General features: G+C 38.8%; 1 non-coding gene across 1 annotated transcript; it reads right to left on the reverse strand.

Moving 5' to 3' along the window:
* Nucleotides 1-7,544: 7,544 nt before the first annotated feature.
* Nucleotides 7,545-7,651, reverse strand: LOC118759520 (U6 spliceosomal RNA). Its single transcript, XR_004996238.2, has one exon. It is a non-coding gene; the product is annotated as a U6 spliceosomal RNA (small nuclear RNA).
* Nucleotides 7,652-8,886: the final 1,235 nt, after the last annotated feature.

Genomic DNA, 8,886 nt, shown 5'->3' on the forward strand with positions numbered 1-8,886 from the left:
TCAAGCTGCCAAGGTCCTATTATGCAATTTTTAACTTAGTCTATTTTATCTTGTATAAATGTACCTCCTCTCTTATGGTTACCATTTGCACAGATTTTTTTCCCCGATTTCTTTACTTTCATTCTATGTGTGTCTTTAAAACTGATGTGACACTTACCCAGAAAGTGTGTGGTTGAATATTATTTTTCCATTCATTCACTCTGGATCGGGAATTTAGTCCATTCACAGTTGAAGCAATTATTGACATATCAGGAGATCGTAATGTCATTTTGGTAATCATTTCCAGGTAATTTGGTAGTTCTATTTCCCTGCCCCCTTCCTTTCTTGCTGTTTTCCTGTGTAATTTTATCACTTTCATGGCTATGGTTTAATTTCTTTCTCTTCATACTTTGTGTATGCAGCATAGATTTTTACTTTGTGATTACCTAGAAGCTTAAATGAAATATTTTAAATGTGTAAGATCATCTTTGGGTCCTTGGTTTCACAAGGTATTGTTGTTCGTGAATAGCTGCTGTTAGACTTCCCATGAAGGGAAACCAAAGCTGGGGGCGTCCCATTCCGCCATTCTGCTGATGGTCTCCGCTCTTCGAGGAGAAGATTCTTCCCATGTTTTAAAGATCACTACATAAGCCTTTACATTAGCCTTCCATATGCTTTCTTTCATAATAAAAGAATTTAAAATTTTAAATTTCTTTAGTTTATCCCATGAATTCTGAATAAATTGTTCTGTATGTCTTTTTATTCTAGATGACTCTTACATACCTATTTCTCTATTCTTTTAGTCCAAAACTTGCCAGACATGTTTTTAAATTTGCAAGTAATAGTTATTGCCACTTTGACATCATCAATTGTAAGTGACATTTTTGTGTGTGATGAGAAAGATATGTTAGAAAAAAATGTGCTATTCTGAAAATTCTGAAAAGTGTTTGATTTAATGATGAAATTAGGTTTCCAAACTGTTCCATGAATATATAAGTAGTATTTTTCACTTGAGGAATATTAATTTTTAATTGTAGGCTCAGTGGTATGCTGACAAACATTTAACAGCCAGTTCTCTGGGTGTGGTTATTTGTAACATTTGTATCTTTTGCCAATTCCCATGTTACCTGTACTCCTACCATGAGTTACTTCATGTCACCAATGAGGTAGCATGGGAAGATGGGAAGAGCTATACAAAAACATCTATGAAAAGTCAGCACAAAATATAATTTGCACACAATTACATATGTCTATTAGGTTGAGTTTATTGGGTGTACCATTAAAATCCTTGCTTATTTCTGAGAAACTTATATTGTCTCCCATTAGAATAGCAGTTCCCAGGTTTGCCCTGTAAATTTACACATTTTTGCTGCATGTGTTAATCTGCCAGTTTGTGGTCAATGTAGTTGCTAATGGTTTACCTAAATTCCTAAATTGTATCTTTAATTGCTGTATAATGATTTGTTCAGTGTTAACCCATGTTTTCGCCTTAAATTAAACCTTTTCTGATATGCATAACATTTTTGCTGCTCTTTCGTTGGCATATTGCTGGTGCCTTCCTACTGATTCTTGGATTTCTAACCTTATTACTTCACTGTAAGTATGCTTCTATAAAAAGAAGCTGTGAACAGTTTTTGTAGACATAATAGCCTCTTTGCTTTAAGAGAAGAATTCTGTTTATTTTTAGTGTAATAACTTTATTTCTTTTATCTTTGCATTTAACTTTGCATTTTTATGTTTCCTTTGTTTTCTCGATTACCTGGACAGGGTTTTTCTTGCTTGCTGTTTCCCCAAGTTCTTGCTTGGTTTTCTTTCACAAATTATTGTTTTCTGGTTCCCTGCTTTCAAAGTCAGATGAATAAGACCAGCTAGTTCCCTAACTCAGATTGTATTCAGCTTTATCTTTCATTTCGCCTATCTTCCTACCTCTGTGGATGAGACAAAAATACTTCCATGTCTTCCACATTTCTTTGCCCCCTTTGACCATTAAGCTTTGGGGATATTTCTATTTTTCTTCACTTGCGCTTTTTAAATTTCGCTCCTATAATTTTGCCATCTATAAGAGTTTTCTTTATAGTCTGTTCCTGATAGCTCAGCATACACTGTGCCTTGGAGAGTCTTCACTAGGTGCTTCAGTGGGAGTCTGGTAATTAATGCCAATCCTAAATTCCACAGGGTGCCAACTCATGATTTTAATGGCAAGGGCAGCACTGACATTTTTGGAAACCACAAGATCATGGTAAAGAATGCAGTAAGAGCTGAGTTTACCATAGTGAGGGCATTATTTCATTCTCTAGTTGGCCAACTTGAAGCAAACATTAGTACTGTGCTATAGAAAGAAGTTCATAGTAGATTTTATTTTATTTTATTAGCATGGGCCTGTATGATGATGGGCCCTGTATGGTCAGAGGTAAATGAGTATGTGTACAGGGTACCAGGTTGCCCTGGAATTCTGTCGGATCAACATTCACAAGTCCATGGAGGATGAGGCTATTAAGACAAGTTGGGCACTCACTTCAGAGGTTTCCAAGACAAATGTTATAGACGGCCTCGTTTTCCACCCTAAAGACACAATCAGCATCTCCAGGGTGGTATGAGTGTAGAGGATGGCATTGTGCTGCTCACGGATAGTGTTGTGCAAGTCCCCATGGGACTGGATCAATGGAGAGATCTGGCTTGGATTGATTATCATTATTCATAGACATATGCTCTATCAAGAAGGAGGTGAACCTAGCACCAACTTGCTCACCCAAGCTCTATGAAATGGAGAAGCCCCATAGATTTCTGCGCTGGTCATCAGTTTGCAAATCTACTCTAAGATGAGATCAGTGATCACCTTGTCAATGGGAGTGTCAATGGCGATAATTATTAACTTTATTTTCCCTGGTTACTATGAGCTTCTCCATTTGGAATAGCCTGTGGTAGATATAAAAGCAAATTTTGTCATTAATAGAGTATATGTCACCTTACTGTGGATCATAAATGGTTAGGAGCATGAAAAATAAAATAGTGAGCAAGAACAGACTTTGTTTATTAAATCTGATTTTGGGGTTGAGATTAAGATGATGATTTAGATGCCAAAATCCCACATTGGAATTTAGTTTCAGTTCATCTTCCTGCTAATGTGGTCCTTGAAAAGCCACAGGTGACAGTACAAGTACTTTGATCCCTATAACCCAAATGGAAGACTCAGGTTGAGTTTCAGGCTGCTGGCTTTGGCCTGGCTCAACTCTGACTGTTGAGGGTTTTTGAAAGGTGAGTTAGCAGGTGGATGATCTTTCCTGTCTCTTTTTCTTTGCTTTTCAAATAAATTGTTTCAAATTAAAAAAATCTATATTTGTCTGATCTCTAATTTTATTATTACAAGCTTCACTGTGTTTTATAGAGTTCACAAATTAGTGGTAGAGGCAGAGAAAAATCAAGCTGTTCCTTCATGTTTCCTTTCTAGAATTAAGATATATAATGTATTCTTTTAAAATTCATTCTGAACATTTTATATACATTTCATGTAGTTTTTACTCATATTATTCAGAATGTTTACTTTGTTAATCATCTTTTAAACTTGTTTATTTTCATGTACAAAGAGCAAGTACTTGTGCAGATATATGCAATACATATAGAAGTATATCTATCAATGTATGTATCTGTCCATCTATCTGGACTTTAGTTCCCATGTGTTCAAAAGTGGTAGCTGGGCTGCTCAATCTGGCTGTTTCCAGAACCTGACAGCAGCAAAGTCCAGAAGAGAGCGGGCCTCCTCTCCATTAGCTACAGACAGCAGTGATTACAAATCCCCAAGGCGGAACACAAGTAAGTCAAGAAGGCGGCTGACTCCAGTACTCACCTGTGGATGTCGCTGATTTGGGAAGTCTGTCCAAGACGTTTTTCAGAGAACTCACCCAGATGCAAGAACCTAATACAAAGAGATTTTTCTGGTCAAGAATGATATATAATACGAAAAGAGGATCCTGTCTGGGTTGCAACTGGTCCCCTGACACACTGGTTAAAGACCATCATCACATTGTTTTGTGATGTCAGAACCCACACGGTCTCTTGTTTCACTGTATCTCAGCTTGCACCAAATGGAGGAAACTTGTCTTTACTGATATCACCGTCTTCAGCAAAGCCTCATACAAATGAAGAAAGAATTACACAAAACCTTATCACAGCTAGGAAAGCTATTTAAAGTTTCCAGTCAAGTTGCTGATGCCCAATGACAGAAAATCTGTTAAGCCGTCACCTTGCTCTCTCAAGTGGAACAACTTAATGAGACTTCCTTCTATCCCTTTTAATGCAGAAGCCTGTCACTGAACTTCCACTGCCATAGGTGAAGCATGCCTGTGATTTTGTTTTGGGTAGTAGAGATAGCCCACATTTAACTGAACCTTAGAGTGACTAAGGAATGTTCTCAAGTGTATTCCCTTACAGTTTGAACCAAAAAGTTCCCTGGAACAATATGATCCATCAGAGCCTTTTATCTTCTTCCTTATATGGTAAAGACAGGCCGATCAAAGAGGCATTCATCTCAATTGCTTAGCCAGATTGTACTTAACACAAGGTTTCACAATGCTATCAGACCTAACTCCCAATGCCACCAAGCATTGTATCATGTTCTTTGCACTATCCTGAAATGAAGTACCTATTGATATAACTGAACACTTTACTACAAACTTAGTTATAAGGTAGGAATAAAAAGAAAGTGATCTCAAGTAAAATGATGTATATTTCAATATGTGAGTTTCACATATGAGCACAGAAGACCTAGTGAATGTGCTAGCCGCTTGCATTTATATTCATATAATTAGTATCCATAATTGAGGAGCCATGAAGTCCAAACTTTCCAACCCTGTGACTGCTAGTTAAGCTCTGGTATTGCCCCAAATTGTGAAAAACTGATGATAGTTGAAAAAAATTCTAGATCTGGCCCTGGCGTGATGGGTCAGTGGCTAAATCTTTGCCTTGCATATCCTGGGATCCCACATGGGCGCCGGTTCTAATCCCGGCAACTCCACTTCCCATCCAGTTCCCTGCTTGTGGCCTGGGAAAGCAGTCGAGGACGGCCTAAAGCCTTGGGACCCTGCACCTATGTGGGAGACCTGGAAGAAGCTCCTGTCTCCTGTCTTTGAATTGGCTCAGCTCTGGCTGTTGCAACCGCTTGGGGAGTGAACCAGTGAATGGAAGATATTTCTCTCTGCCTCTCATTTTCTCTGTAAATCACCTTTCCAATAAAAATAAATAAAATAAAAAATGAATAAACAGAAATAATCTAGCTCTCTGAATTATAAATCAAATTATGAAAGTTAAAAATGTGGGTGTTAAAGTACACTAATAGTACAGTAAAAAAGACGACCCACAGAATTGAGGAAAATGTTCACAAATCATGTATCTCAGAAAAGATTAATATTCAGAAATAGAGAATTCCTAAAACACAATGACAGGAATTGAACAATTCAATGAGGCAAGGACTCAAGTTGACATAACTACAAAGAAGCTATACAAATGGCCAATATAGTATATGAAGAGAATATTCAACATCAATTATTATTAGGGAAGTATAAATTAAAATCTTCATTAAGATACTGCTCAGACCTATCAGGGTGGCTAGTACTTAAACAGTCATCTACAAAATATCAAGAACTGGAGGGACTATAGGGGAAATTGGAACTCTTGTACATTGTTGATAGGAATGTAAAATGTATACTGACCCCAGAAAAATAGTATGGAAGTTTCTTTCAAAATATATATAATTACCATTTGAGCCTGCATTGCCACTTCTGGGCATATGCTCAAAAGAGTTGAAAGTAGGGTCCTGAACAGATATTTGTGCATTTTTGGTGGCAGCATTATTCACAAGAGCAAAAATAGAAGCTATTCAACTGTCCATCAATGGCTGAGTGGAAAAGCAAGAATGTGGTATTCATAAACCATGCACTATCATTAAGACTTAACATAAGGAACTCTGATGTATGCTATAAAAAGACAAGCATGTTGTGATATGACTCGTGCAAAGTATCAGAATCACAGAAAGTAATCAGAATGACAAAGACAGAATGGCGTTTTCCAACAGCAGGAAGGTGAGAGACAGAGTGTGCCTATTTGGTACAGGGTTAATTTTTCATAATGTAAAATGAATTTTCTCAGAATAAGCATATTAGGAGATGAGTCCCTGCCTCTCTTCTGCATACCCTATTTGTCTTAATTTTCTTTAAAATTTATTTATTCGAAAGGCGGTATATTGACAGAGTAAGAGAAAGAGAAAGAGAGAAATAGAGATTTTCCATCTACTGGTTCATTTCCGAAATAGCTGCAAGGTTCGGGGCTGGGCCAGAAGCTTATTCCGGGTCTTCTATGTAGGTGGCAGAGGCCCAACCACTTGGGCCATCTCCCTCTGCTTTCTCAAGCACATTAGCTGGGAGTTGAATCTGAACTGGAGCGGCCAGGAATTGAATCAGCACCTATATAGGATGCCAGGTTTGCAGAGGGTGGGTTAACATGCTATACCATAGTGCCAGCTGTGTGAAATGAGCTCTTGAAATGGAAAGTAGCAATGGTTTTACAGCACTATGAATGGCCTTACAGCCACTGAATCAAATTCCTGAAAGTAATAAAGAGACTGTACTTGATGTTATATGTGTTTGATAGCAATGCAATATTTAGGTAAAGAAAAGGGATGCAAGATTATTGTGTGTTGAATGACACTGTCCCAACCACCATGGGGGCATTTAGCATTCCTAATGTCTATATCTTGTAAAAAGTTTTGGTTGGACACATTCTTTGTTTCATGGGTTGGCATTTAAATCTGTGCAATTCAACTTATGACCCATGCTAGTGTTGTTTAGGTGATGGTGTGGTTTTACCTCTGTGTGATGGACATTTGCATGCTGCTGAGTGTTGGCCTGCGTTTCATTTAGAGGCCTCAATCCTAGCTTATTCTAAAGGTTCAAATCCATCCTCCCTCTATGCTGTCAGCCCGTGTGTACCACTTCCCTGTCCTTACTAACTTGACTGATTCACAGAGGTGCACACAGGCCCACAGCCAGGACAAGCCCCGAGAACTGAGATCTTCTGATTGGTTTTGTCCATTGTAAGCAAATGCCTTCTGACTAAGAAGGTTGAGTTCTTTTGCTCTGATCATGATTTTTTTTTTTTTACTAGATAGTGCCTATTAACCATCAACTGATTAAGCCCAATTTGCATCAGCAGACAACTAGAAGCAAAAGTAGGTCAGATCCAGTGTGTTCCAGCTGTTGTTTCCAGCAGGGGAGGAATGACAGACATTTTAATTTAAAGGGGATGAGATGCCTGTTAGCAGCTCTCCCTGCTGCTTTGCCCTACCAGATCCCCCTTTTTGTAAAAGGCTTTGAAAGGGCTGGACTTTGATTAAGAGAGATCCAGCGCTTAGGTTAGCTACTAGGTCCTTTGTGATCTCATTCCTTGTTCTTCACTTTCTTGTCACTCATTTTTTTTTTTCCATTCTTAATTCCCTGATGCTGGTAAACAGCTCAGTAATTTATAGATCTTGCCTAGGTATTCCCTGTGTTAGCAACCCAGCCTTCTTTTTTTTAAAAAATATGGAACGCTTCATGAATTTGTGCGTCATCCTTGAGCAGGGGCCATGCTAATCTTCTCTGATTCGTTCCAATCTTGGTATATGTGCTGCCGAAGCGAGCACAACCCAGCCTTCTTAACCTTCCAATTATTTTCTTTCTTTGATTTACAAGGTTTTTAGTTTTATGTATTAGTGAGGAAAGAGAGAGAGAGAGAGAGAGAGAGAGAGAGAGAGAGAGAAGGAAAGGAAGAGAGAGAGAAAAGAAAAAATTTTTCATTTACAGATTCTCATTCTCCCAGTGCCCATAATGACTGGTATTATGCCAGACCCAAACTGGGAGCCAAGAATTCGGTCTGAATTTCCCACAATGGTAGTAGAGACACAATCATTTAAGCTCTATCACCCTGCTGTTCCCAGGATGTGCATCAGCAGAAAGCTATCAGAAGTAGAGCTGTTTCATCATCAGTGATAACACTGATAACAGTGATAACACTGTTATTATTGAAGACAGTGTTCATTTTAAGGATTTATTTATTTTTATTGGAGAGGCAGATTTACAGAGAGGAGAGACAGAGAAAGAGAGCTTCCATCCATTGGTTCATTCCCCAAGTAGCTGTAATCCCAAGTGGCCATAACTCTAAGTGGCCACAGTGGCTGGTACTGAGCTGATCCAAAGCCAGGATCCAGGAACTTCTTCCAGGTCTCCCATGTGGGTTCAGGGTTCCAAGGCTTTGGGCCGTCCTCGACTGCTTTCCCAGGCCACAAGCAGAGAACTGGATGGGAAGTGGAGCAGCCAGGCCATGCACCTGCACCCGTATGGGATCCTGGTGCTTGGAGGTGGAGGATTAGCTAGTTGAGCCAATACGCTGGCTATCTTTTCTAATAGAACTTGGAGAATGTTGTCATTTTAATTGAATTAATTTTAATTTTAATTCATTTAAAATTGAAATCTTTGTGTGTTGTTGGTAAGGATATAAAATGTTATATTCAACTCTGAAAACTGAATGGAGATTTCTCTAGAAATTAACAGTACAATTACCAGGTGAGCCTGCATTAGCACTTTCGGGTATATGTTCAAAAGAGTTCAAAGCATGGTGTTATTTTTTATTGGAAAAGAAGATCATATTTATGGATAGGAGAGGCAGACAAAAAGATCTTCCATCTGCTGTTTCACTCCCCAAATGGTGGCAACAACTAGAGCTGAGCTGATCTGAAGCCAGAAATTTCTTCTGAGTCTCCCCCAGGAATGTAGGGGCCCAAGGCTTTGGGCCATTCTCTACTGCTTTCCTAGGTCACAAGCAGGGAGCTGGATGGGAAGTGGAGCAGCTTGAACAAAAATGGGTGCTTGTATGGGATCC

The sequence above is a fragment of the Ochotona princeps genome, chromosome 13, assembly GCF_030435755.1.
Source record: "Ochotona princeps isolate mOchPri1 chromosome 13, mOchPri1.hap1, whole genome shotgun sequence".
Taxonomy (NCBI): Eukaryota; Metazoa; Chordata; class Mammalia; order Lagomorpha; family Ochotonidae; genus Ochotona; species Ochotona princeps.